Source organism: Macaca thibetana, chromosome 8, assembly GCF_024542745.1.
Source record: "Macaca thibetana thibetana isolate TM-01 chromosome 8, ASM2454274v1, whole genome shotgun sequence".
NCBI lineage: Eukaryota > Metazoa > Chordata > Mammalia > Primates > Cercopithecidae > Macaca > Macaca thibetana.
In genome coordinates this window covers 27,669,564-27,697,438 of record NC_065585.1, presented here as the reverse complement: position 1 = coordinate 27,697,438, position 27,875 = coordinate 27,669,564, and the positions used below count along the sequence as shown (strand labels likewise).

The 27,875-nt window shown below is 37.2% G+C and overlaps 1 protein-coding gene and 1 long non-coding RNA gene across 5 annotated transcripts in view; one reads left to right on the top strand and one right to left on the bottom strand.

Moving 5' to 3' along the window:
• The window catches only part of MED30 (mediator complex subunit 30), a 644,151-nt gene that overhangs the window by 528,547 nt on the left and 87,729 nt on the right, over nucleotides 1–27,875 (top strand). The gene's annotated exons all lie outside the window — the stretch shown is intronic.
• Nucleotides 1–27,875, bottom strand: part of LOC126961308 (uncharacterized) — a 399,366-nt gene that overhangs the window by 303,372 nt on the left and 68,119 nt on the right. For all 4 annotated transcript variants that reach the window (XR_007728254.1, XR_007728255.1, XR_007728253.1 and 1 more), the window contains one exon: nucleotides 11,136–11,388. This is a non-coding gene — a long non-coding RNA (uncharacterized LOC126961308). The remainder of the gene's footprint in view (nucleotides 1–11,135; nucleotides 11,389–27,875) is intronic.

Genomic DNA, 27,875 nt, shown 5'->3' with positions numbered 1-27,875 from the left:
AGGCTTGGGGCTTGCACCCTCTGAAGCCACGGGCTGAGCTCTATGTTGGTCTCCTTCAGTCATGGGCAGAGTGGCTGGGATTCAGGGCACCAAGTCTCTAGGCTGCAAACAGCATGGGGACCCTGGTCCTGACCCCCAAATTATTTTTTCCTCCTATGTCTCCTGGCCCGTGATGGGAGGGACTGCTGTGAAGACCTCTGATATGTCCTGGAGACATTTCTCCCATTGTCTTAGGGATTAACATTTGAATCCTCATTACTTATGCAAATATCTGCAGGTGGTTTGAATTTCTCCTCAGAAAATTGGATTGTCTTTTCTGTCACATTGTCAGGCTGCAAATTTTCTGAACTTTTATGCTCTGCTTCCATTATAAAACTAAATGCCTTTAACAGCACTCAAGTCACATCTTGAATGCTTAACTGCTTAAAAATTTCTTCTGCCAGATACCCCAAATCATCTCTCTCAAGTTCAAGTTTCCATAAATCTCTAGGGCAGAGCAAAGTGCTGCTGGTCTCTTTGCTAAAACATAGCAAGAGACATCTTTGCTCCAGTTCCCAACAAGTTCTTCATTTCCATCTGAGACCACTTTGGCCTGGATTTTTTTTTTTAATTTAAAAAGATATTTAGTACCACAAGATACGCACCTTCAAAATGGAACACAGGAACATGTAGGAAACAATTACATTGAAACAAGCAAATGCAGAGCCTATACAAAATAAATGCTAGTTCACAGAAAGTTTCTCAGGGAGCTTGGCACATGACCTCCATCTTCATAATGGTTAAAATAGGGCTGGCTAGAAATGAATGTGCAAGGAAATTCTAGGAGGGAGACTAATATCAGAAAAGCAAGTTGGGAGGGAGGAAAGCTTAACGTGCATTTGGGAATAACGAATTGGCTCTATAAGTAACTCGGCCTGGATTTTATATCATCAGCAGCATTTTGGTGAAAGACATTCAACAAGTCTCTAGGGGGTTCCAAACATTCCCATATTATCCTGTCTTCCTCTGAGGCTTCCAAATTGTTGCGATCTCTTCCTGTTACCTAGTTCCAAAGTTGCTTCCACATTTTGGGGTATCTTTTCAGCTATGTCCCACTCTACTAGTACCAATTTACTGTATTTGTTTGTTTTCATGCTGCTAAAAATTACATACCCAAGGCTGGGCAATTTACAAAAGAAAGAGATTTATTGGACTCACAGTTCTATGTAGCTGGGGAGACCACACAGTCATGGTTGAAGGTGAAAGGCATGTCTCATATGGTGGCAGACAAAAGGAGAGCCTGTGCAGGGAAATTTCCATTTTTAAAACCATCAGATCTCATGAGACTTATTCACTATCACAAGAACTGTGCAGGAAAGACCTGTCCCCATAATTCAATCACCTCCCACCAGGTTCCTCCCACAACACGTGGGAATTGTGGGAGTTACAATTCAAGATGAGATTTGGGTTGGGACAAAGCCAAACCATATCAACATTCTTCACAAAATTAGAAAAAAAATCTACTTTAAAATTCATATAGAAGAAAAAAGGAGCCCGGATAGCCAAAACAATCCTAAATAAAAAGAACAAAGGTGGAGGCATCGTGCAACCTGACTTCAAGCCATAAGGCTACCATAACCAAAACAGCATGGTACTGATATAAAAACAGACACACAGACCAATGGAACAGAATAGAGACCCAAGAAATAAGACCGTACATCTACAACCATCTGGTCTTCGACAAACCTTACAAAAACAAGCAGCGAGAAAGGATTCCCTATTTAATAAATAGTGCTTGGAAAACTGGCTAGCCATATGCAGAAAACTGAAACTGAACCCCTTCCTTATACCTTATACAAAAATTAACTCAAGATGGATTAAAGACTTAAATGTAAACCCTAAAACTATACAAACCCTGGAAGAAAATCTAGGCAATATCATTCAGCACATAGGCATAGGCAAAGATTTCATGACGAAAACATCAAAAGCAATGACAACAAAAGCAAAAATTGACAAATGGGATCTAATTAAACTAAGGAGCTTCTGCACAGCAAAAGAAACTATCATCAAAGTAAACAGACAACCTATAGAATGAGTAAAAATTTTTGCAATCCATCCATCTGACAAAGGTCTAATATCCAGAATCTACAAGAAACTTAAACAAATTTACAAGAAAAAACAAACAACACCATTAAAAAGTGGGCAAAGGATATGAACAAACATTTTCAAAAGAAGACATTTATGTGGCCAACAAACATATGAAAAACAGTCCAACATCACTAATCATTAGAGAAATGCAAATCAACACCACAATGAGATACCATCTCACATCAGTCAGAATGGCTACTATTAAAAAGTCAAGACAAAACAGATGCTGGCAAGGCTATGGAGAAAAATAAATGCTTTACACTGCTGGTGGGAATGTAAATTCGTTCAGCCATTGTGGAAGATAATATGGCAATTCATCAAAGACCTAGAACCAGAAATACCATTTGACTGAGCAATTCCATTACTGGGTATATACCCAAAGAAATATAAATCATTCTATTATAAAGATGCATGCACACAAATGTTCACTGCATCACTATTCACAATAGCAAAGATATAGAACCAACCCAAATACCTATACACCATGGAATACTATGCAGTCATAAAAAGGAACATAATCATGTCCTTTGCAGGGACATGGATGAAGCTGAAAGCCATTATCCTCAGCAAACTAACACAGGAACAGAAAACCAACTACCAAATGTTCTCACTTATAAGTGGGAGCTGAACAATTATGTCATATGTTTCACATGACACAGGGAGGGGAACAACACACACTGGGGCCTGTTGGAGGCGGGGATGTGGGGGAGAACATCAGGATAAATGGCCAACGCACGCTGGGCTTAATACCTAGGTGATTGGTTGATAGGTGCAGCAAACCACCATGGCACACATTTACCTATGAAACAAACCTGCCCATCCTACACATGTATCCCAGAACTTAAGATTAAATTAAAGCAAAACAAAAGAAAACAAAAAACAGAGGTCATGCTGAGAGTTTGCTGTATATCTGGCACAGTGGTAGGCATTGCGAATTAAAAGAAATACAAGACTCAGTCTTGCTCCCAAAGATTTCATAGTATAACAAAATACACTAAATTATAAATAAGCAAATAGAATGTGATTGATGTTAAAGTACTGTTGTTAGAATACAAGGTTATACGTTGACATGTATGACTTAACTAAGGATGTCTCTCTCAGGGAAAGGGAGCAGGCCCCTATACTACATTTATTGAGTATAAATCAACATAATTTTTTGGAAAAGAGCAATTTGATAATAGAAGGTTTCTTAACACCCTTTGATTCAGTACTTACACTGTTACTATTTTTTTCACTGGAAAGTGTTAGAGATGTGGACAAAGAATTCTGTATTAGAAGAATTTCTCATGATTGTACGTATACTAATTAGCACAGATTCCTGTGCCAAGTCTTCTGAGTGAGAATTCTGGCTTTATCACTTAACAGCCATGAACTTGGATGAGGGACCTAATCTCTACAGTAAGCTTGTTCATCTGAAAAATGGGTATAATCAAAGCACCATCTCCAAAGGATTGTTATGGATATTTAACTGTCACTAAAGATAAAGGACTCAGCAGAATGCTTGGCTCATAGTAAATACTCAATAATTTTTAGCTTATTTATTTGTAAGAGTGAAAAACTGGAAATACCTAAATGTTCCATTATAGGTGATTGGAGAAATTATGAAACGGCTCAAGTAATAGAATATTATGTAGCCATTAAAAAGCCTTTTTATCGACCATTAAATGAAAAAAATTGTGATATTAATTGTAAAAAGCAAAATATAAAACTGCATTTTCTGATTCTTCTGGATTATCCTATAAATAAGCAAATAAACAGAGATGAATAACTTGAGAGGGGAAATGAAAAAACTGAATACCCTTAGAAGTTATCTCTGAGTGCTGGAATTAGAAATCATTTTTATTTTCTTTTTGTATTTTCCAAAAAGTCTATAATGAACAAATATTACATTTATTTTGAAGAAAATAAATTATTTAAAATAGTGCATTTTTCAAAATGCCAAGTTATTGGCCAGATTCTGGTACTGTTGACAAATTAACATCTCAGTTTTTTGCAAACATTCCATATATAAGGCTTTATACTTCCTTAGTGCCTTTTCCACCCAATAGTTGCTCACTCACACAATGAGACGCAGGATTACATTAGGTTCTCAGTACTATGGTAGATGTGCAGAAGAGAGGGCAAGTGAAGGTCATGGCCTTTATCTTTAGAGCATCTGGGAGAAAAGCAAGAGGTGTGTTATTTATACAGCAATATAAGGTAAGTACCACAGGAATGAAGAGAAAAGAGGGCACTATGGACAGGAATAGTTGGGGCAGGCTTCATGGAAAGGGAGGAATTGAACTGGGTCCTGGGGATGGGTAGAGTACATGAGGCAGGAGATGCCAGATGATAAAAATGAAGCAACTGTAACAACTAAGTCATATATACAAATCACTATCTGCAGGGAACCACGAGTGTGTGGCCTAGAAACAGCCAGTTTCATATTGATGATGACAAATAGGTCCCATCTGACTTGTTAATTTAAATTCTTATAGGGCAGTGTGGAGAAAGATCAATATTATTATTGATAATAATGATTATCAATTATTATGTTGATAATTCTGAGGCAACATTTGAAGAGAAAACAGTGCCATTGTAGAGTAGTCTTATCTGTCATGGGCAAGTGAAAGGGAAATTGGTTTTTACCATTATAAAGCCTATGTTATAGACTAATGGTTTACATTATAGAGCAGTGGTTCTGAGTGGACCAAGGTGGAAGAGAGAAATTTAGATCATATATGGGTCTCTGAAGATGTCTCGGGGTGCCATAAATGAAAAAAGGAGGACAGGCTGGGGGAGGGAAGAAGCTAAGGATGTCTCAAAGAATTCTAACATGAAAGATGGCAAGGAAGGTGGTCCGTGTAACAAAGATAGAGAGCACAAACCATCAATTGTCATTTTGTAATATAGGTGTGAAATCATTAAATTCTTCACATCAATTCCTTGAAAGAAAAAAGATAAACCTGGGGATTGCTGATATTTCTTTTAATTTATTTTAATTCTATTAATCTATGGCTCTAGGACTTCTAACATGTTTACTGTAAAATTAAATAATTGAAATCTAAATCTTTATCTTCCACAGGCCATAATTCCAAATGACAGGCTATGACCTTTCAGGCTTTCCTGGTTTGTGCTTTTTTCTTTTCTTTTCTTTTTTTTTTTTTGAGTGATTAAAAAATATTGAATGTTGAATGCATAAATGTAATTAGCTTTAATAGTGAATACTGAAAGCAAATGAAATGTATATCAAAAGAGAAATGACTAAATAAAATAGAGAAATAAGATGTGGTCTATTTGGATTATGGAATATCATACATTAATTGAAAGGAAAGATTTGGATCTGTGTATCAATATGTAAACATCATAAAAACATGTAGAGTAAAAGTAAATTGTAGAGCAATAGGTATAGTATGATACCCCTTACCTAGTAAAGAAAAACCTACAAGTAATACTATATGTGTTCTATGAAAAGTACACACAAACATGGATATTAAAGGACATGAATACTCAACTCATAAAGGATTATTCATGATGACAGGAGTAAAGAACTAAAATTAGCAGTGCAAATTATTACTAGTAGATATAGTAAAGATACAGTACTTTCTCTCTAATGTAATAGTTTAAGAAATAATAAACACATATATTATTTAGGTTATTAAAAATAGAAATAAGGGGAAAATCAAACAGAAAAGCGTAACATGCAGAATAGTAGAGTAGCTATCAGGGCTGAAACTCCAAATGTGACTCTGTCAATAACAAACCATTTAGCATGTAAACTCATTTATTCTCTGAGAACCAGTTTCCTACCTCAGCTAAAGCATAAGGACATCAGCCAAGAGGATCACCAAAGTTCGAAGTTTTCAGACATTGAGATGTTTTTGAATTGTTGATATTTCATAGGATAGTGAGCAAATAACCAATGATATTTAGCACAAATGTCAGAACGTCAGTGGGTGAGAAAGCACAGTGACCTAAACTGCCAGGACACTTCAATACTGTTTAGAGATTTACAAAGGTTAAGCTCCCCAAGTAACACATTTTGTTGGAATTCCAGAATAGAGAGCCTACCTGAGTTTTCCCGCTCAGGGCTCCTGAATCTGATATCTAACTGCATGATCTAATTCCTCTAAATATCTTTGTGTGACAACACCCACGTTGGTATTTAACTCAAGATTTTCATGAAGATGACCACAGGATTTGTTGAAAATGAAAAAAAAAAATCTACAATTTAGTCTCCAGATTTAAACATCAATCTAAAAACAATACACAATAGATTCTGGCAACAGTCTCTGGTTTCTCCTCACCAGGAGGATTGATGGTAACTCTTGATGATAATGGCTAAGAAAAGAGCCTCTAGGCTGGTCTTATCTAGAGCTTCCTTCATATTTTCCATGTTGTTCTCCTATCTCCAAATCTACTCTGGGATATCCACTTTTGATGTAAAAGGTTTCCACTAAATCTTAGCCTTACATGAGAGTTTTGCTTGATTTCAACACTCATTTGCCAATGAACCATTGCAACCCTCAGTCTCTTACTTGAACATTCTATACCTAAAACATTCTTGCAGGAATGCTGATTCTGTGATGACCCCATTCCACTCCAGTGTCCATGGGAAGAATTTTAAAGTCACTTTGCTGGGATAAGTGTTTTTCCTATCTTGGGGTGAATATTGAAATACATTTTATCTTTGAACAATGAAATTGTTACCTCCTGTATGTAGCAGGCATTGATATCTCCATTCACCTCCTTTTAGGAATAGGCCTTGAGTTCAGCATATGGCCACCAAATTAGAAGTTACACATGGTGTCTTCCCTTGCAGCTAAATACAGCATGTGACTAATTTCAGGCCAATGGAATGCAAGTGTGATGTGTGCAGCTTCCAAGTTATGGCCCTAAAGGGAAGGTGTGTGCCCTTCGCTTCCTAATTCTTCATTCCAGTAACTAAAATATGATGATGAATCTTCTTCAGCCACATGGATGGAAGCAATACTTAGGGATGTCAGAGGAACAAGAGAGAGGTCGAATTACCAACCCTTGGAACAACCCTGGTCTGCTTCTCTTCAGACTTACGTAAAATAGATTCCTGGTCTATCTTGCTTAAGCCAGAGTTATTTTGGGTCTTGTCAGAGCTATGAAACAGTGTACTAATGAATAGAATCTGGTACTTATAGTGGGATAACGGCATAACACAACTGAACAAATATGACACTGGCTTAATGATTAGGCAGTGAGTGGCAAGGACAAAAAAAATTCAGGCTAAAAACTGAATTGCAAAACATTTGATAAAAAATGCTTCTTTCATTTCCTATGGCTGTTCTATAACACTACCACAAATTTAATGGCTTAAACCAATGAAATTTATTACCTTACAGTTCTGGAGGTCAGAAACCCTACATGGCTCTTATGGAACTAAAGATTAAGTTGTTATCATGGCTAAGCTCTGTTCAGCAGGCTCTAGGAGAGACTTATTTCCTTCCTTTTTCCAGCTTCTAGGGATGCCTGCATTTCTTTGATCAGGGCCCCCTTCTCCATCTGCAAAGCCAGCAAGAGCAGGTCAAATCCTTCTCACTACAAATCGCTTTGACCTCTTCTTTTGCCTCTTTCAACTACCTTTAATAATCAATGAAATTTTGATGCATCCACTTAGATAGTCCAGGATAAAGTCAACCATTCGATCTTAAAGTCAGCTGATGGTTAACCTTAATTGCATCTGCTACCTTAATTCCTCTTTGCCACATAAGGTATATATTCACAGGTTCTGGTGATTAGGGCATGGACATCTTTGGGCAAGTGTGGTAGGGGTTATTATTCTGCTTATCACAATGTCTCCTGTGATAACCTGGACATCAGAACCCGTGCTAACTGAGCCCACTTTAGGAATGTGTTGAATTTTTTCAGAATATCAGTGCAGGGTATTGTTGACCGCTTCTTGTCATTTTTAGCAAAGTCCTGTAAGAATGGGCTGAATCCCAGCTAGAGTCAGCCTACTTAAAAGTAGAGATGGAAGGAAATTCAGTTGCATTTTGGTAGGCATGTTTTTTTTTTTTCTTTTACTTTTGGGGGTGGGGTGGGGTAGGGAAGGGTCTCGACAGTTGGAACCCTACAGGGTTGGAAAGTTAATAGCTTCTCTCTTCTGGTTATTCTGAAGAAGCAGCCTTAGCTGGAGAAAAGCCTATAGGCTAGGCTTTGCTCAAGTACTTCCCAGTAAGCGCTCTCTGCCAGACACAGAGCACGGAGGCAGAGTGAAAATGGGCAGCACACAGAGGACAGAAAATAAAAGATTGAAATATTCATGCTTAAGAAGTATGTTGGATGAGACCATTGGCTGTTATTACTGACCTATAGAATTGATTAGAAATAAACAGACCAGAAATTGACTAGGTTTTTAAGGAAATTATATATATACTGAATGAATGGGAAACCTAGCTGACCAAAGCCTGGTGTTGCTACACACCTAAAACACCTATAGGTCTTTGAACTTGCACCAACATAATGTGGTTTGGTCACCAGGAAGGATATCCTCTCCTGTGTCCACTTTAGATGTAATGAAGGGGGGATGGACAAGAAAAAATTTCCAGAGGGAGAAGCAAAGGGTTGGAAGAGGAGGGAGCAAGAGATGAGAGTAAGGCAAGTTAAGGCCCTGGCCTCAAGTACAAAATTTAAAGTAGTGCAAAAACAGTCCGTAATCAAAATACTATTTTAATACAATATAGAATCAGAATCAGTACAAAACATCATGGATGAACAAAATAGCAAAATTTTTAATACTAACATGATCTATAGCAGTGCCATAGAAGTCATATCAGATCCTGAGACAAAAAGGAAAATCATCAATACAATCCTATCTTTATTAAACAGTGTTATATTGTTCACCATAGATTTATAGATCCTTTACATTCATTTTGTTTGTTTAAAATATATCATTAAAATTTTTTTTTATTATCAAGTCTTTTTGTGCCCCCTCAACTTTTATGCCTGAGGCAAGAAACTCTCTGACCTCACTTGATGCTCTATGATCTGGGTCCTAGAGCAGACACAGACACGAATTCCGAAAGTTCTGCCCAGAGAATAACGACAGGGATGCCAGGTGAGCTAAAGAAGGGATTTACTCCATTGCTAAGGAAAGGAGTTGTTATGGGCTGAATTGTTCTCCTCACCCTCCGCCAAATTCCTATGTGGAAGCCTTAACCCCTAGTATCTCAGAATGGGACTCTATATTTGGAGATAAGGCCCTTAAAGAGGTGGATAAGTTAAAATGAGGCCACTAGGGTAGGTCCTAATCCAAAGCGTCTGGTCTCCTTATTAGAAGAGGGAGAGACATTAGGGCCGTGCACAGAGGAAAAACCACAGGAGGACACAGCGAGTAGGTACCAAGCAGAGGCCACACCTGCTGCCACTGGGATTGTAGACTTCTAGCCTCCAGAACTGTGAGAAAGTTAAGTTATGTTGTTGAAGCCAGACAGTTTGTAGTATTTTGTTACGGCAGCTCTGGCAGACCTTGTACAGGAGCCTTTGGTATTCCTGTACATGAGCACTTGATCATTGTTATAAAGTGAGTGCTGCCTCTTCAGACCCTTCTTCCTAACTTGGAGGCTTTTTGACTTTTGTTTGTGTGTTTTAATTGCAACTATACAGCTCCTACTCTGCTGTTTTACACTGGGGAGAAGTCAAATAACTAGTTTTTTAGGTTATAGTTCCCTGAACTACAAGCAGCCACACCTAGTTCTAGTGAAAGTCTATGCGTCACCTGCAGATCTGGGCTTTGAGTTGGATGTAGTACCTGGCATGCGACCCTTGAGGAAGGGTAAGTGTGTTCTAGGGGCAAAAAGAAGGATACATAAGATTACTAGGGTAGCCAAAGGAACTGACTGGGACAGAATTACTATTGTCTCCAACATCTACTTTCTCTTTGTTCATTAGTAATTGAACCCCAAAATCTCAGCTGCACAGACGGCCATCCAGACAAAAACAAAACAAACAACAACAAAAACAAAAATCTTCAATGGGACTATATATTATTTTTGAGCCAGAGGAAATGAGTGGAAGAAATGTGTGCACCTGCAGATTCATGCCCTCAAAGGGAAGTGGTACATCCTCCCCTCTCTTTCTTCATCAGGCTGTTCCAAATGACGAGCCATTTTCAACCACAGATAAAGGCTGCACCCACTGAAACCACAGTTGTTTTTGTCACCCAATTTGCCCCAGCAAGTTTAGATAAGAACACATCATCAGGAAATATTCATGACTATGTCCCTAAATCTGCAACAAAATAAGCTAGATACTACTGTTCTCTGGATTTAATTTGAGCAATTTTGGAAATTCAAATTTTGTTGAATATAAAGTGATTAAACAGTTTGGGGGATTAGTTAGATTATCAGCTTAGTAACTGTAAGACAGCAAATAATAAGGGCTTCAGAAATCCAAAATCATTCTTTCTTCTCACATAGCATTTCAAGTATAAGTAGTGGGGTTTTGAGGGTGGCATCATAATATCTAGGGCAAAAGCCTCTTCCATTTTGTAACTTTGCCATACTAAATTTATATTTCTAGTCCTGACCCATCTCCTGAGCTTCAGGATCATTTATCCCGTTGCCTAATCAACGTCTCCACCTGCGTATCTGAAAAAGATCTCAAACTAATTTCTAAAACAGAATTCTTTCTTTTCTCTTCTAAACCATAGCTCCCCTGTCTTTCCCATGTCAGTAAATGCACTACTACTCATCTAGTTCATCAAACTCAATGGCTTAGACCAAAATTCTGGGAATTATGCAAGACAATTTTTTTGTCAGTTTGAAAATGTATCCCAAATCTGACCACTTCCCACCACCTTCACTGTTGTCCCTATTCTCTAGACCATTTTCCCCAAATTCTAAATTCAATTAGGAACAACCTAATTGTACTCCCTTTACTTTTAGATGGTACAGTTCATCCCCCACACAGAGGCTACAGTGTATTAATATTTTATTGCTCCTGTAACAAACTGCCACAAACTTTGTGGTTTAAACAATATAAATTCATCATCTTACTTTTTTGTAGGTCAGAAGTCCAACTTGACTCTCACTGGGCGAAAGCCTAAGGACTGGTTGGCTGCATTATTTTCTAGAGGTGCCAGTGTGGAATCCCTGCCCCAGCTTCTGCAGGCTGCCCACACTCCAGGGCTCATAGCCCCGTTCTTCCATCTTCAAAGCCAGTAATGGTGGACTGAGTTCTCCTCATATCACTCTGACCTCTCCCACCTTCTTCCACTTTTAAGGATCTTTGTGATTGCATTGGGAGCACCTGCAAAATCCAAAACAATCTCTTTAAGACTAGCTGATTAGCAACCTTACTTCCATCTGAAAGTTTCATTCCCCTTTGACATGTAATGTGATGCATTCACAGTTCCAGAGATTAGGGCATGGGCATTTTTGAAGGAATATTATTCTGCCTGTCATGCAGTGTAATTTTTTTTTTTTTTTTGAGATGGAGTTTTGCTCTGTCACCCAGGCTGGCATGTAATGGTGCGATCTTGGCTCACCGCAACCTCCACCTCCCTGGTTCAAGTGATTCTCCTGCCTCAGCCTCCTGAGTAGCTGGGATTTCAGACATCCCCCCCCATGCCCAGCTAGTTTTTTGTATTTTTAGTAGAGAGGGGTTTCACCATATTGACCAGGTTGGTCTTGAGCTCCTGACCTCAGGTGATCCACCCCCCTCAGCCTCCCAAAGTGCTGGGATTACAGGCGTGAGCCACCGCGCCTGGCCACGCAGTGTAATTTTTAAACATGTAAATCAGATCTTATTTCCCCCTCTCTTTTAGATCCTCCATTGCCTTTTCATCCACACCTGGAACAAAATCGAAAATCCCAGCAAACAGGCCTTTCACGAGCTGCCCACTTCTACTCTCTCATTCTATTCCCCATCACTGTCTCCCCATTCATTTCTATGCAGTCTCACCAATTTGATTGCTATTTCCCAGAATGCCAAGTTCATTCCCACCTCAGAGCCCTTGAATATTCTCTTTTTTCTGCCAGGAGCCCTTCCCCTAGATATCTCCATATGGTCCCCATCCTCACTTCATTCATGTCTCTACCCAAAGGGTCCTTCCTCAAAAATACCATCCCTGATCATTTTCTGTCACTGTCACTCATCATGTCTGGTGTCAGGCATTATGGTACCACCATATCAATCTTACTGTGAGTTATTGTTATTCAGCGATGGCATTATGAATTTATTTGTCCATTTATTCATTGTCTGTCTCTATCACCAGAATGTAAGCTCCATGAGGATAGGAAATTTGTTTTGTCTTTTTCTCTGTTTCATCTGCAGCACACAATGGGCATCCACACCAAATGAGTAAATAAAATGGTTGAATGTAAGGAAAAGTAGCCTATATACTCAACATTTTTACCTGGTCTCAAACATTGAAATAACCCAACACTCTTCTGCAAGAGATGAACCATTTAGATTCAGAACAATCTAGGCAGAATTCCACACTTAAGCCTCACTCTGTCCTATTTGCAATGCAATTGAAAGCCAGGGATTTGTTCCATTTTCTTCTTTGTGTGTCTTGGTTTTCAAATGAGGTGTTTAATTCCAGCCAGCATGCTAAGCATGTTCAGACTCTGTATTGAGCCTCCCGTTCCACCTTGGGGATTCTCACACAAAACAGGACAGCATTATTAATCCATTCTCTACAGATGCTGCAGTCGCACCTTGCAGATTGTCAAAGAGAAGTGACAGATGTGCAGTGCCTAGCAGCCTTGAAAGTCAACTTATGGGGTTCTGGAATTATGGCTTTCAGAAAAGTCATTATTGATCAAGTAAAGTTTCTAACTCAGAGAAAGTGATGGCTTGAGGAAAACAACATTGTTTCAGAATACAGCTGGCTTGATCTGGATTGTTCTTAACATTCTGAACCTAAGCTTCTCAATTGAAAATAAGTGTGTATGGAGAATCTGCCATGAACCAGAACTTAAGCCAGGGACCACAGCATTCAAAACAGAAGGAAACATTGTCTTTGTTCTCTGGATTCTCACAGCTATGGCAGTGAAATTGTGGTTCACACTAAAGTCCACAGATGTGTCAAGAATGTGTCTCTTTAAAACTCAGAAAAATGGCCGTCTTCCAATCACCACTTAAAATATTACAGGTGGACTTTGACATTTGCTATAGAAAACAAGCAGAAAAAACAGCCACTATCAGAATTACTATTTTTTGTTCCATGATTATGGAGTAGGTTTGTGGAATGGGATTAAATTCCCTGATCATGTAAGCAACAAAGAAAATAATTGCAAAGGTTGTTGTCATCTGTACCTAGATTTAAAAAAAGCTTTCCATTCATACTAGTTTGATATTCTGTATTCTGGTCACTGAGTCTTGACTGAATGTATCTAAAACTCACCTCCTTTCCATTTTGACCTCTTCTCCTGGCACTTATCTTCCTCTTCAATCCTTAATGCCAACCTCAAGTCTTGGCCACTTTAGGGTTTCTGGTCACTTACAAATGACCACTATTTGAAACCTTGAACACAAGGTTTCTAAACCACTCAGCTGGCACACCAGTGGTGTAACTCCTGCCTGGCTTTCTGCCCACATCCTGCATAGAGAACCCTCTTCTGTTTCTCTCAGAATCACAGAATGACAGTCATAGAGATGGTGAAGTGAAACTGGGCATTCTTAGAGATTAGGCTAGCTTCAGATTCCTTCTGCTAGACACACTGACATTTTCTGAATAGCTAAAATTTGAGTTTTGAAGATAGGAAGAATTTTGTCTGAATCTTTTCAAAAGAAATCATGTGCTACTGCACATGGTAGGAGCTTGTTTTATTAAAGAAAATGTGATTAAGATACTTTGGAAGATAACTAAATTAAATGACAAAAGCAATTGATTCATTTTTCACCCTGGAAACCTATTTCTGAGTATTCTATGTAGGTCTCAAATCAAGAAAAATATATTTGACATCAGTGTTTCCACAGGATAGATGAAAAACATAGATGAATAGATAGATGATGTTGTTGATGATGAAGATAGATTAGATAGATAGATAGACAGACAGACAGACAGACAGATAGATAGATAGATAACTGAACTCTATAAGAAAGTCTGTAAGAAGACAGGAACGTTAACCAAGAGGACATATATCCAGTCCACCTATGGCAATTCTCAGTTTGCCTTCTCTGAAAGAAATGAGATAGTAAAACACTAAGAAAATCTTTAAAAGGAAGAGCTGATCCTTTACATTGTTTTTGGCAATAAAAACAGTGAGCTTTCAGAGATTAACAAGAAAGCCAAGCAATGCCCTGAAGTTCCAGGTCACTAGAAGATGCTGACTTAGACATGATCATATTAGTGCTTTGTTCAGGGACTTCCAAGTGAGTGCACATAAAACTGATATCTTCAAAATTCAGTCTTTTAAATAAGCATTGCTTAAAAGCAATATCTTAACCCATTTTAATTTTTTTTTCTTAATCATTTGCATCTCTATGTTCTCCTGGTAAAAGAAGTGTGGTGGCCCTAAAGCAAATATGTTTTGCAGCTTTTGTGTTTGGAGAAGGTGGAAGGAGAGCAAGGAAGCTGGTGTTTACTAAGTTTTTCCTATGTACCAATTATTTCACATATATTAATAGATTTCATCCTTACTAGTATCCAGTGTTTGTCTAATAATCTAACTGTAGAAATAAGAAGCCTGAAACTCAGTGAGTTTTCAAATCACATGGCTGGGGTTTGAACTCAGGTATGTCTGACTCTTGAGGTCACACTCTTACTAATATACTGGCTGCTGAAGAACTTTAGGTTTAAAGAAAGGGAAAAGGAAAATTACAGGGAGAGGGAAAGAATAGAGCTGCAGTCAAACTCCATGTGTGCCAGGTCTCATAGTTCAAAGGCATAGCAGCATAAGACCACCTGCCTGGCCTGTAGTGGAGTGCAGGTAGTAGGTAGACATAAGGAATCTTGACATACAAAGGGCTTTGGTGATCAGTGAGCTCAGAACCTTTATCTTAGAGTTAAGGAAACCGAAACTGAGAAAGCTCCTTGTCCAAGGTTATACTTGACTTTTGACAATTTGTCAACATCAGAGCTAAGCCTAGAACCCATAAATCTTCATTCTTAGCTAAACTCATTCCATTATTCCATTCATTCTACTTGAGAAGGAATTCTTAGACATGGGACCTGCAATAATTTCCTACGGAGATCAAAATCAAGTGCAGAAGAAAAGACCTGAGCCTGTGACCTGAGACTACTCAGAAATCCTAACATTTATTCAAAGTAATGAGTCCTTTGAAGAGACTCTTTCTTATTACAGTAAAGCATAAATTTAAATTGCAACCAAAAGAAAATAATTTCACCCTTAATCCCAAATTTATCTTCTTTGCATAAAGAGCATGGATTAAGAAACAGTATTTACTTGCTGTGTTGCCTTAAGTCACTAAACTTCTCTGAGTTGCATTTTAATTATCTATAAAACGAAGATAGTAATAATACAGAGGTTCCTCATTATCTCAATTTTATTATCTGAGTCTGCACCATAATGAGACTGCACAAGAAATCAAAAGCCATCATAACATGAAAATATCCTCTAATGCTCTAATGAGTTGCTCATTTATGAAATTAGTCTGCTCTCCACATCCCTTCTCTTTTAAGATTTGTATTTATCTCTAACCATTAAATCAATGCCTTTGATCATTAGTCTATAAGTATCTTGCAAATCCTTTGGCAAGCAAAACCGTAAATCTCAGAAAAGTTTCAGACTCTCAAGCAGTGAATGAGAGCAGTGCTGGAGAACAGTGCAAAGTCACACACAAAGCAACGGACATGGAAGGATATCTGGCCTAGTTAGCACCTCAAAACCACAGAAGAGAGAAAAGGTAAGGTTGGTGACAGGGGAGGAATTTTAAAGAAAAAATATTTGAATATCAACATAACAATAAAAGTCTTTGGAAAAGCTGATTAAACCTTGACTATTTCTCAAAAGTGACCTTTGATGATTCTTTGCAAGTTAATAACATAAAAGGATGTTGCATTTTGTTCTCATTTATAGGTTTTGCCAGAAATCATGGTTTTTTTAAAAAAATGAACTCCATTATTTTCAGTAAATGTGTCTCATTGTCATTATAACCAAAATTATTACATTTATGAAAAATGTAGTATTTTTATTGCCTTTACTTTTTAAAGATCAAGTCTCAATTGAATCCTTTTTCCCTTATATACTATGAAATTTTTGTTGCAGCTTTAAGTGACTTTTTGTAGTGAATAATTACCCTTGCATAATAAGGCTCTCTTTTATCTGTACCATCTTCTATTGTTACAGTAAACAAATGAGATAAAACTTGCAAATGCAATTTACAGATTCTAAAGTGCTACATTAATGTTAGAATTTACTTTGTTTCCAAAAAAAGTTTGTTTATTATGTGCAAGTTACCTCCACATACATTATTTATTTTATTCTCAAAACAACTCTTGGAAGTAGGTATATATCATCTCCAAACTATACATTAGCAAAATGAAAAAACTTGTTCAAGGTCACATAGCTATTAGGTGGCTTAGTTATACTGAGAGCCCAAATTGGCTGTCCTCAAGTCTAAGGTATTCATTCTATTAATTTGAACCATATAAGCCACCATTTTTCAGTTCAATAATGGTTGAACATCTGCATTTCATATGATTCTACCTTTCACATTCATTCAAGAAGTATTACTATCTATTCCTCATCAGATACTAATCTGAATTCTAGGGATACAGTAGTGACCAATACAAGCAAAGTCACAGTTCTCATGAAAGTTACATTCTAGTATAGACCATAACATATAAACAATGAAGCAAATAATTTAAATAAACAGAACAAATGGCTTACTGCTGTTATGTCCTATGCAGAGGATTAATAACAAGTAGCATATAGAAAGTGTCTGCTATAGGCCAGATAATGTAGCACTTTGCATAGATTAAGTTATTTAATTCTTGTAACTCTATGAAGTAGGGAATATTACTATCCTCATTTTTTGGACGAAAATGTTGAAGTACAGAGAGGTCAAGTTACTTGTCCTGAGTCATGTAGCTGGTAGTAAAGGAGCCAAGCTTCAAACCTAACCAATCTGACCCTTAGAGGCACTCTTAAGCACCATGCTGTACATCAAGTCGATGAGATAAAAAGTAACTGATATCTAACAGATAACTAGAATTGCTTCTCAACATCATTTTTTTTATTAGTAATAGTACAGTGTTCAGTCTTCCTACACAAATACAAAATATAATGGATTATCTCAAACGACAAATTCTTCCCTTTAGTTCTTTTGCTAAATGGGGATTCTAGGAATCGGAGCACATCAGCCAAGAACAGTTTCACTCAAAGTCTACAGCAACTGCTTAGGCTCTCAACATCTCCATGTGGACCCCCTGCAAGACTGTATTAACATGCACAGTGTACTCATAGTCTTGAGGACAACAGTTTACCACTCAATAATACTGGAACCGCACCATGCAGTCCTACAACTACTCCTTCCAGGAAGGTGCAAAATTGGAAAGAAGTGTTGAGTGAACTGGAAATAGCTGACTTGAGGATGATTTCATCTCTCTTGTTGCCTCTTTACTTACTGTTCAGCTGTGATCCTTGCTCATCCCCAGATCCGAAGATCAGAGGAAATGATGATCGTATTTCCAATTAGAACAAATCGTAGCTATCTTGAGCTGTATCATTAATCCTTTCAGGGACATTTGTATTGTGTTACTCATTCTGTAGCCTAATGAGGCATAAAAGAAGAATCTCTTTCCTTTTCCTGTATCCAAATGTAGGTCCAAATAATTGCTCCTGCTGCTAGAGACTAAGGTTAATTTAAAGTAAAGACACAGCTGGGGAAATGTTCATTGTTTAAGCAATGGAATCAAATGTGGACAGGCACTGTCATAAAACTATCACCTCGTGACTTTCCTTTTTGCAGTCTGATCCTCAATTTTTTAATGCCTATTTGCCTACTGTTTATGAATGTAAGAATTTTCCATTCCTTATGCACCAATGATTTTTTTCAATAAAATTATTTAACATAGTTCCCTATAGTGAGGACATTTTCACAGGCTTGCACTGAGCTCCATGAGCATAAGGAATTCTGAGGAAATAAAAAAGTAAACAATAATTATAGTAATAACAACAATAAAAAACTGCTTAACATAACACTTTTAGTATTTATTAAGTCACTCTCTTATTTAAAAACACGTGCTGAACCATGCATTATGGCTGGGGATACACAGATGACTAAGGAACCATTTCCACTTTTAAAGAGTTTGGAATGTAATGGGAAAAGCAAAGAAGAGGTGCTACATTTAATAGCGATACTTCAGCATAAACATTATAAAAAACAAAAATATGGCAGATTATTTTTCTCACTAGTCTCTAGTGTTTCTTTTTAGCTCTTTTGAATACTAATCTTATTCAAGAGAGGCTGACCCTGTAGATTTATCTCCCAAAACACCTGACAAATGTGACATGTCCAATTAGTAATAGTGGTTTGGGCAAGTTAGGTATGCTCCCTTGGGGGAATATGTATCAGTATGTCAGTTTGAAGAGCAAACTGTTTTGAGAGAAAATACACCCAAGACATTTCATTTTCTCCTCCCCTCTCCTTCCTCTCTCTTCACCTTTAAACTTTATTAAAATTGTGTCTTGTAAGAATCAACTGGAGTGCTTGTTAAACATCCAGACCCTTTCACTGGAGAGTCCTACTGAGTGAATGCTATAAACTCACTCATTTCTTCTTCTGCAGTCAAAAGAAATATATATTTTTTCCACTCTGTTTAGAATAGGATTAGAAAAGAATCCTCTCTTTGGCATTCTCAGAAACAGGAAGTGTTTTCTGGGCTGTTGCTAGGTGCTTTAGCAGATTACTTTGCCAGTCTCCTTAGGAACTCTGTCAGTTAGCTAGTTTGCTATTTGTGTATCCAAATTATTGATTTTGGATCAAACTGTAAGATGCAATAATAAGAACATATTTACCAAAAGTAAGTGAATTGAAAACCTAACCCAGATTTATGTTTGAAAACTACTGTTATCAGAAATGAAGGGACCAGAGTTAAACCTACCCAAGAAATGCTACCAAATTGAAAGCCAAATTGTATGTTAGGAGAAATTTGGTTTATTACTCCAAACTTCTTTATTAATTAACTTCTTGCTTGATGACATCATTCCCTTTTAAGTATTCAAAGTGTCTATAGTATGTTCACCCATTTCCTAATCAAAACCTGCTCTTAGAAAAAGAACAGATACTTTACTTGTGTTAGAGATGTATATTTGAAAATCAATTCCTTGTGAAATAAGTAATTCTAGTTGTAGAGTCAATAATTATAAAGCAGGCTAAGGAAATTTTGTTGTTTTGTCCTATGAATGAGGCATCTTGATACACTGAAATCACACAATGCAGGCTAGGAATATAATTGCAACTTGGTAAACAATCAAATTCTTGAAGACTTTAGAGATTTGTAGTTACATTTTTTGAATTACAGAGCCAGTACTGATTGTGCAAGTGAAAACTAACTCTTTTATAATGTATAGAAGACAGATAGATAATTAACATACTGAGATGAAAAAAACTAATTAATATTTAAAATCAAAACAGAGTCTGTTTTTAACTACTGATAGTATATTTCTCATTGGAGAAATAAATACTTATGCAGCTCCTCTGCTCTCATACCCTTGCAGAAACTGGGGAGGGAGAATAAGACCACAAGGGAGGGGCCTGTGGCTTTGACTTTGAAGCCCTAGGATGAATTTCAGAATAAGAGCTGGAGAAAACTTCATGAAAAAAAATAAAAATAATTTGAGGAGGGCTAGAGTTTCTTCTCAGCAGAAGGACATTGAGAAGAGAGAAGACAGCAGAAGAGAAAGGATAGAAAGTAACATAGTGTTGATAATAAGTCTTCCTCAAAGAATAGCAAATATTGGTTTATTTTTGTGACTTCACTGAAACCATCTCCATCTTTACAAACAGGAAAGTATCCAAGATTGAATCCGCCAAAATGCCTCATGGGAGCATTGTTTTTCTTTTTTGTCATATTTGAAGGAAATGGAAGAAAGGCTTTGTGTTCAATGAATACATCATGGAATGAGGACAGCACAGTTAGTAGAAGAGGATAATTCAGACACTGTCTTGTTTGATCAGAAGCCAGATCTCAGCCCCAAAAACGACCAGGATGATGCAGTCATCACTCCCATCACCACTCCCACAACTGCACAATCATATGTACACACATGAACTATCTCTGCCACTGTCCATAGGAAGGAGTTTGAGCCAACTTTCTTTGAAACTCAAAGGGCAACTCGCATCTCAGCCACACATACAATATGTAGTTAATACGCAGTATTTATAAAAGAGCTTTAGAAATATATTTAAATCAATCTAAATATGGGATGTAACATAGACATTAGCATTTATGTATTTCGATGGTAGCATTTGGTTGTTATCCATTTAAGTTCCCTTAATTGTTTTGAATTTTACTAGGCGGTAGCATGGGCAGATATATGGGAAAGAGGGAGGTAGAAAGGGACATACAGTACTCAACCCTAAAAAGAACTTCCGGTTCAACCCTAAGGTATTATAAATGGAAGCATCCTGCACTGCAACTTTCTACCTTGACCCTAATGTGAAGGAACCAAACATGTATGAATCAGTCGCTACCTCATTCTTTTTATTCAAACCCCCACCAATTGTTCATCCCTGAGATGAGGACACATAGATCGAAATCAAAATATTTTTTCTAGATGTTGGTCTGCAGGCCTGTTTCTCTCAGTCACCACTAATAGACTTCAACAGATGTGGGGCAATAATTTTAGATAAGTGATTCTACTTGGCAGACCCAACTTCTTCAGCTATGCTGTTTATATTGGGATAAAGGTAGCAGAAAGCCCAATGGTGACCATAGATCCCAGTAAATTTCCCAATCTATATTTACAAATAATTCTAGTATTTTGATCCCTGTTCATCCTAGCAATTTTCTCACTGATTTCAGGCTTGAACTGGGCTCAGGAGATGGATGATTAATTAACACCCTAAAACCCCAACAATATAATTAATTTCCAGTGAAAATTATGCTATAACTAAAACAGAAGTAACCTGGTAATTGATGTTGATTGCCTTGCAACTATGTCTTGGATGCCATCTCTAAAAAGGAAGCCAATTTGCCAAAAATGCATGTTAAATGCTGTACGCAATTGATTCTGCATGTTATTAAGTGAAGGAGGATATTACTTACAGGGTTATTCATTTTTACTTTACTTTCATGAATGTTTAAAACCTGTAAATCACTTATAACAATTAAGACAACTTTGTGGGGAACTGTGGATTTGGAACCTCATAACACTCTTTAAAATCTCCGATATTTTCTTCTTTTACTGGAATTCACTTTGATAAACCACAAGTCAGAATAGCAATGTATTTGGCTCCCTTTTTAAACACACTGTGTATGTTCCTATTGAATTTTAGTTTCCTTTTTAGCGGGGAAAAAAAGAAATAGTAACCCTTCCACATATTTTACGAGGCTGAAATATTTTGACAGATCCTGATTACTGAAAGATTTTAAGTTATATATTTCACATCAAATTTACAGCTGAACTTGTTTTTTATTGAGTGTTCTAATAAATAACAAAAAAAGCCTGGATCATGTGGTATTTTAGTTAATAGCAGCACTACATAATAGATGTGTGTGTGTGTTTGTGTGTGTGTGTGTGTGTGTGTGTGTGTGTGTACTGCATCTAATTGTAATATCCGAATAGGATCAAAATATTTCACATATTGGCATATTTATTTAACATATCTTTCTAAAATATATGGAATAGAAAATAGTGAAATAAATACCAGCACTTATTAAGCACTTACATTTCAGGTGCTTCATAGAATATGGCTCATTACTCTTCATGATGGCCTTATTACAGTGTTTTCAAACTTCAGTCTACACAAGGGTCCTCTGCGCAACTTGGTAAAAATGCAGATCCCCAGAGTCCATTCAACCAAGATTCTGATTAAGTGGATCTGGAAGGATTTAAAGGATCTCTATTTTTAACAAACCTCTCCAGATTACTCTGACACTGTTAACCTGTGGAACATACTGCAAGTACCAATGCTTATTAAATACTGCCTAACAAAATTTGACCATAATCTTAGATAAATAAACTAAGAATCAAGAAACTTAAATGTCTTGTTTAAGTTCTCCTATTCATGAAAAATAATGCTTTTGCTCTTGAGATTAAGCATTTAATTCTCATGAGGAATGGGGAAAAGTTAAGAAATAGGAACAAAAACATGAGACAGTGGCATTGGAAAGTGATGACTATAAAAATAAGGAATAGTGGTAAGGTCTTTGGTTCTGGTCATGGCTGAGTATCTGGTATCAAACCTATCGTCTTCTTATCATAAATTGGTGTAAAAGGTGGATAAAATATATCAAGTAAGTGTTTTCACACACTGTTTAGCAATTAATACTAGGCTCTGGCCATTGAAAGGAAGGAAACATGAAGATGAGTACTACATTTACCCTGACTTTCACCCTGAGAGTATTTTCTAATCTAGGGCAAAGAGAAATAAAGTCCAAAAAGAGAGTGGCAGTCTTGCTGGATCAAATAAACCATTTAGGGCTTCCAAGACATTTGGATTTCGAGATATGGTATTATATAAGAAGGACCCAAAAGCAAGGGGCACCAAAATGTTTGTAGCCATTTCCCCTAGGACATTTGGCCAACTTCTAAAATACACACTTGTAAGGCAAGATTTCAAATGGCCTACCAGAGAAAAACCACTAGGAGGCTAAAGAGCTTAGCAAAGATTTCAAGCCTACAGAGCAATAAGAAAATGTTGGAGGCTGGGCATGGTGGCTCACACCTGTAATCGCAGCACTTTGGGAGGCTGAGGAGAATGGACCACAAGGTCAGGAGTTGGAGACCAGCCTGTCCAACACAGGAAAACCCCATCCCTACTAAAAATACACAAAATTAGTCAGGCGTGGTGGCGTACACTTGTAATCCTACCTACTCGGGAGGCTGAGGCAGGAGAAACACTTGAACCCAGGAGGTGGAGGTTGCAGTGAGCTGAGATGGCACAACTGCACACCAGCCTCGATGACAGTGCAAGACTCTGTCTCAAAAAAAAAAACCAAAAGGAAGGAAGGAGGGAAGGAGAGAAGGAAGGAAAGAAGGAGAGAAGGAGAGAAGGAGAGAAGGAAGGAAGGAAGGAAGGAAGGAAGGAAGGAAGGAAGGAAGGAAGGAAGGAAGGAAGGAAGGAAGGAAGGAAGGAAGGAAGGAAGGAAGGAGAAAGAAAGAGAAAGAAAAAGAAAGAAAGAAAGAAAGAAAGAAAGAAAGAAAGAAAGAAAGAGAGAGAAAAAGAGAAAGAAAGAAGGAAGGAAAGAAGGAAAGAAAAGAAAGAAAAGAAAGAAAGAAAGAAAGAAAGAAAGAAAGAAAGAAAGAAAGAAAGAAAGAAAGAAAGAAAGAAAGAAAGAAAGAAAGAGAGAGAGAGAGGGAGGGAGGGAGGGAGGGAAAGGAAAGGAAAGGAAGGGAGGAAGGGAGGAAGCGGGGAAGGGGGGAAGGGAAAAGAAAAGAAAATGTTGGATCTGAGGCCCAACGAGAGTACAGAGACCTTTGTGAACATCTCAGGCTTTCAGCTGAGACCTTGAAATGGCCATACTCTAGAAGTAATGACCATGTGCCAGCAGTAGGGGACACTCTCAGACACTAAGGGCAAAAGTGCAATAGTTCCATCCTAATAAACTCTGGAAGCAAGCCTCAGCAGAATCAACCTCCAGTAATGTAAATATGTACCAGAACAAACTTTAACTCCATTAACTCTCACTAGAGGATAACAACAAAATCTAGAGCCTTTATTACCCACAGTGTCCAGCACATAAAATAAAACTTACCAGACAACAAAGGAGGATGACACAATGACTAGTAATCAAGAGATTAAATAATTAATGGAAGAAACTGAGAGATATTGTAGATATTGAAGTTAGTGAACAAGGTCTTCAAAATAACTATGATTAACATCTTAAATAATATAGAAGAAGAGATGGACAAAGTGGAGTATTTCAGTGGGGTATTAGACAAAAAGGACTCAAACTGGTATTAAAGATCTGTAAAATAAAATATATGAAATTTAAAACTCATTGGATAAATAAAGAGTGGACTGGACACAGTGGAAGACAGTATTAGTGAATTAGAAAACTGTTCAATAGAAAAATATCCAAGCAGAGGAATAGAGAGGAAAAAAAGAACCAGAAGACTGCACAAGACACATGTGGGACACATTCAAAAGGCCTAACACATGTGTAAGTAGAGTCCTAGAAGAAGAAGAAAACATATCCTCTATTTGAATAAAAGTTGGATGAGGATTTTTCAAATCTCGAACTGGTATTAAGGACAATAACCCATAAATTCAAGGTATTTAGCAAACTTCATGCAGGATTTAACAAGTAAAAATAAAAATCTAGGCACAATGTAGTCAAATTAATTTATGAACAAAAACAAATAACAAATTTAGCCAGAACAAAAAGGATACGAGCTTCAAAGGATCAATAGTAAAAATAAAGTATATTTTTGCATAGAAACTTGGAAATTTCTTTAAACAGCAGAAAGAAAAAGTGCTGCCAATTTAAAAGTCTGTACCCATAAAATACCCTTCAAAAATAAAGTCAAAGACAATAGAAAGTAAGAATGGAAAAAAGCTAAAAGAAAGATAAAAGTAATTTTATCTTGAAAGAAATTTATTCTCAGTAGACTTCTAAAAATAAATGGAGAACAACAGAAAAGGATGAAGATTTACACTATTCTGCAAGTTTATTAAATAAAGAAGAATTCAATGAAGGGCTCCATTTTCTCAAAGAATTGTTATATCACTGAAGCATGAGGAATATTATTGAATTAGACTCAGAAATTTTAATTCAAGTCTTCCTATAAACTTTAAAATGTGTTAATTTTATTATGACAATTTGTTAGTAACAAGATGAAGTATAGCAATGAAACTGACCCAATACAACATAATAATCATAAGTCATATACACCAGAATCTGGTCTGCTAAATTTCTAGTTTTCATTTTCACGACCTCAGGAACTGCTACATAAATCAGCATGTTCTCACAACAGACATTTCGTGACATGTTGTTTGAGATTAACAGAGAAAGAAATTCAATGTGCAATTGTGGTTTCATTCTGTAGACTGTAAGCTTTCATTGTGTGCCCACTGAGGGCAAAGAATCAGAAGTAGCTCCCTCTAAATACAGATACAAGGAGCAGATGACAATATCCAGGATGGATCAGCTCTAACTGCATGGAAAATAATGCATAGCAAAGAAGGAGAGTAGTTGAGGGTTGTTATGGAATTTTACCTTCTAAATTTCCTATTCATGTATCATTTATTGATGATTGACTTTGTACTTGATGCTGTCCTAACTACCAGGGAAACAAATATTAAGTCAACAAAATCCCTCTCAAGAATTTATAGTCTAACAGGAAAAGAGATAAACACAAAAACAAATAAATGTGATGAAGTGTCCTAGGTAGCATAATAGAAATCTAGAAGGTTACAGTGTGACACAAAGGAGAAAATAAGCAATTCATCCTGGGATGTGTCAGAAAAGTGTTCATAGGGGAGGTGACATGAGTTCTAAATTCTGAAAGATGAGAGGCCATCTGCCAATGGCCATGAAGGAGAAAAACATGTCAGACAGAAGAGGAAGGGCATGGGTTAGTATTACCATGTAATACTGTAATACTAGTAATGTAGTACTAGTATTACTAGTACTAATAGTATTACTAGTACTAATAGTATTACTAGTAATACTAGTAATACTAGTAATAGTATTACTAACTTGGGGGTGAGTCTGACACTCTGTGAGGTGAGGCATGGTGAAAAGGGATGCTGCAGAAGTTCACAGAGGAGGGATTATTGAGTATATCGTATGTCATGTATAAAATATAGGGTCTTATTTTGATGGCAAAAATGCTATTACACAGTCCAAACCCTCCTCAAAAGAAGTAAATGTAACTGAGCTCTGTTAAAACCGCACTGTCTAATATGGTAGCCAGGAGCCACATGTGGCTATTTAAATTTAACAAAATTAAAATTTTAGTTTGGTTGCACTAGACAAATCTTTAGTAACTATAAGGTGCATTTAGCTAGTGGCTACTGGATTCTACAGCACACTCAGCAGCTTCACAAACCTAACGTTGTCTTTCACTCAAGTAAAGGCCAAAACAGAAGTTCCAGATTAGAGGCAATGGAAGTTTGATTATCACAGTATTCAGAAATTCAAACTGACAGAATCTTTGCTGTCTTCAAATGATGGCTTCCCAAATCACCCTAAACATCAACACCCAGACAAGAGATTGGAGAAGACTATTGAGGGTTACTTGTAAGTGATTTTATAACCAGAACTCCAGGTGACATAAATCTTTTCTGCTAACATCTCATTGACTAGAACTCAGTCTCACGGACACAAGAAGGCTGGAAAATGTAGTGTAGTTGAAAGTCCCGAAAGAATAGAAAACATGTGAAGATGATCCTACAATCTTACCCACCCCTTGATAATTGGAAGTCTTCATTATTAAACTTAATCATTATACTGTGTCTTTATGGTACCTGGAGCCATCTTCACCAAAGGCTGTTTGCCCTTCTGCTAAATGCTCCCAGGCTTGAGTTTTATTTATTTATTAATTTTTATTTTTTAAATCATACTTTAAGTTCTAGGGTACATGTGCACAATGTGTGGGTTTGTTACATAGGTATACATGTGCCATGTTGGTTTGCTGTACCCATCAACTCATCATTTACATTAGATAGTTCTCCTAATGCTATCCCTCCCCCAATTCCCCACCCCCTGACAGGCTCCGGTGTGTGATGTTCCCCCCCTGTGTCAATATGTTCTCATTGTTCATCTCCCACCTACGAATGAGAACATGTGGTGTTGGGTTTTCTGTCCTTGTGATAGTTTGCTTACAATGATGGTTTCCAGTTTCATCCATGTCCCTGCAAAGGACATTAACTCATCCATTTTTATGGCTCCATAGTAGTCCATGGTGTATATGTGTCACATATTCTTAATCCAGTCTATCGTTGATGGACATTTGGGTTGGTTCCAAGTCTTTGCTATTGTGAATAGTGTCTCAATAAACATACATGTGCATGTGTCTTTATATAGCATGATTTATAATCCTTTGGGTATATACCCTGTAATGGGATGGCTGGGTCAAATGGCATTTCTAGCTCTAGATCCTTAAGGAATCACCACACTGTCTTCCACAATGGTTGAACTAGTTTACGCTCCCACCAACAGTGTAAAATCATTCCTATTTCTCCACATCCTCTCCAGCATCTGTTGTTTCCTGACTTTTTCTTGATCACCATTCTAACTAGTGTGAGAAGGTATCTCACTGTGGTTTTGATTTGCATTTATCTGATGACCAGTGATGATGAGCATTTTTTCATGTGTTTGTTGGCTGCATAAATGTCTTCTTTTGAGGAGTGTCTGTTCATATCCTTTGCCCACTTTTTGATGGGGTTGTTTGTCTTTTTTCTTGTAAATTTGTTTAAGTTCTTTGTAGATTCTGGATATTAGTTTTGTCAGATGAGTAGATTGCAAAAATTTTCTACCATTCTGTAGGTTGCCAGTTCACTCTGATGATAGTTTCTTTTGCTGTGCAGAAGCTCTTTAGTTTCATTAGATCCCATTTGTCTATTTTGGCTTCTGTTGCCGTTGCTTTTGGTATTTTAGTCATGAAGTCTTTGCCCTTGCCTATATCCTGAATGGTATTGCCTAGGTTTTC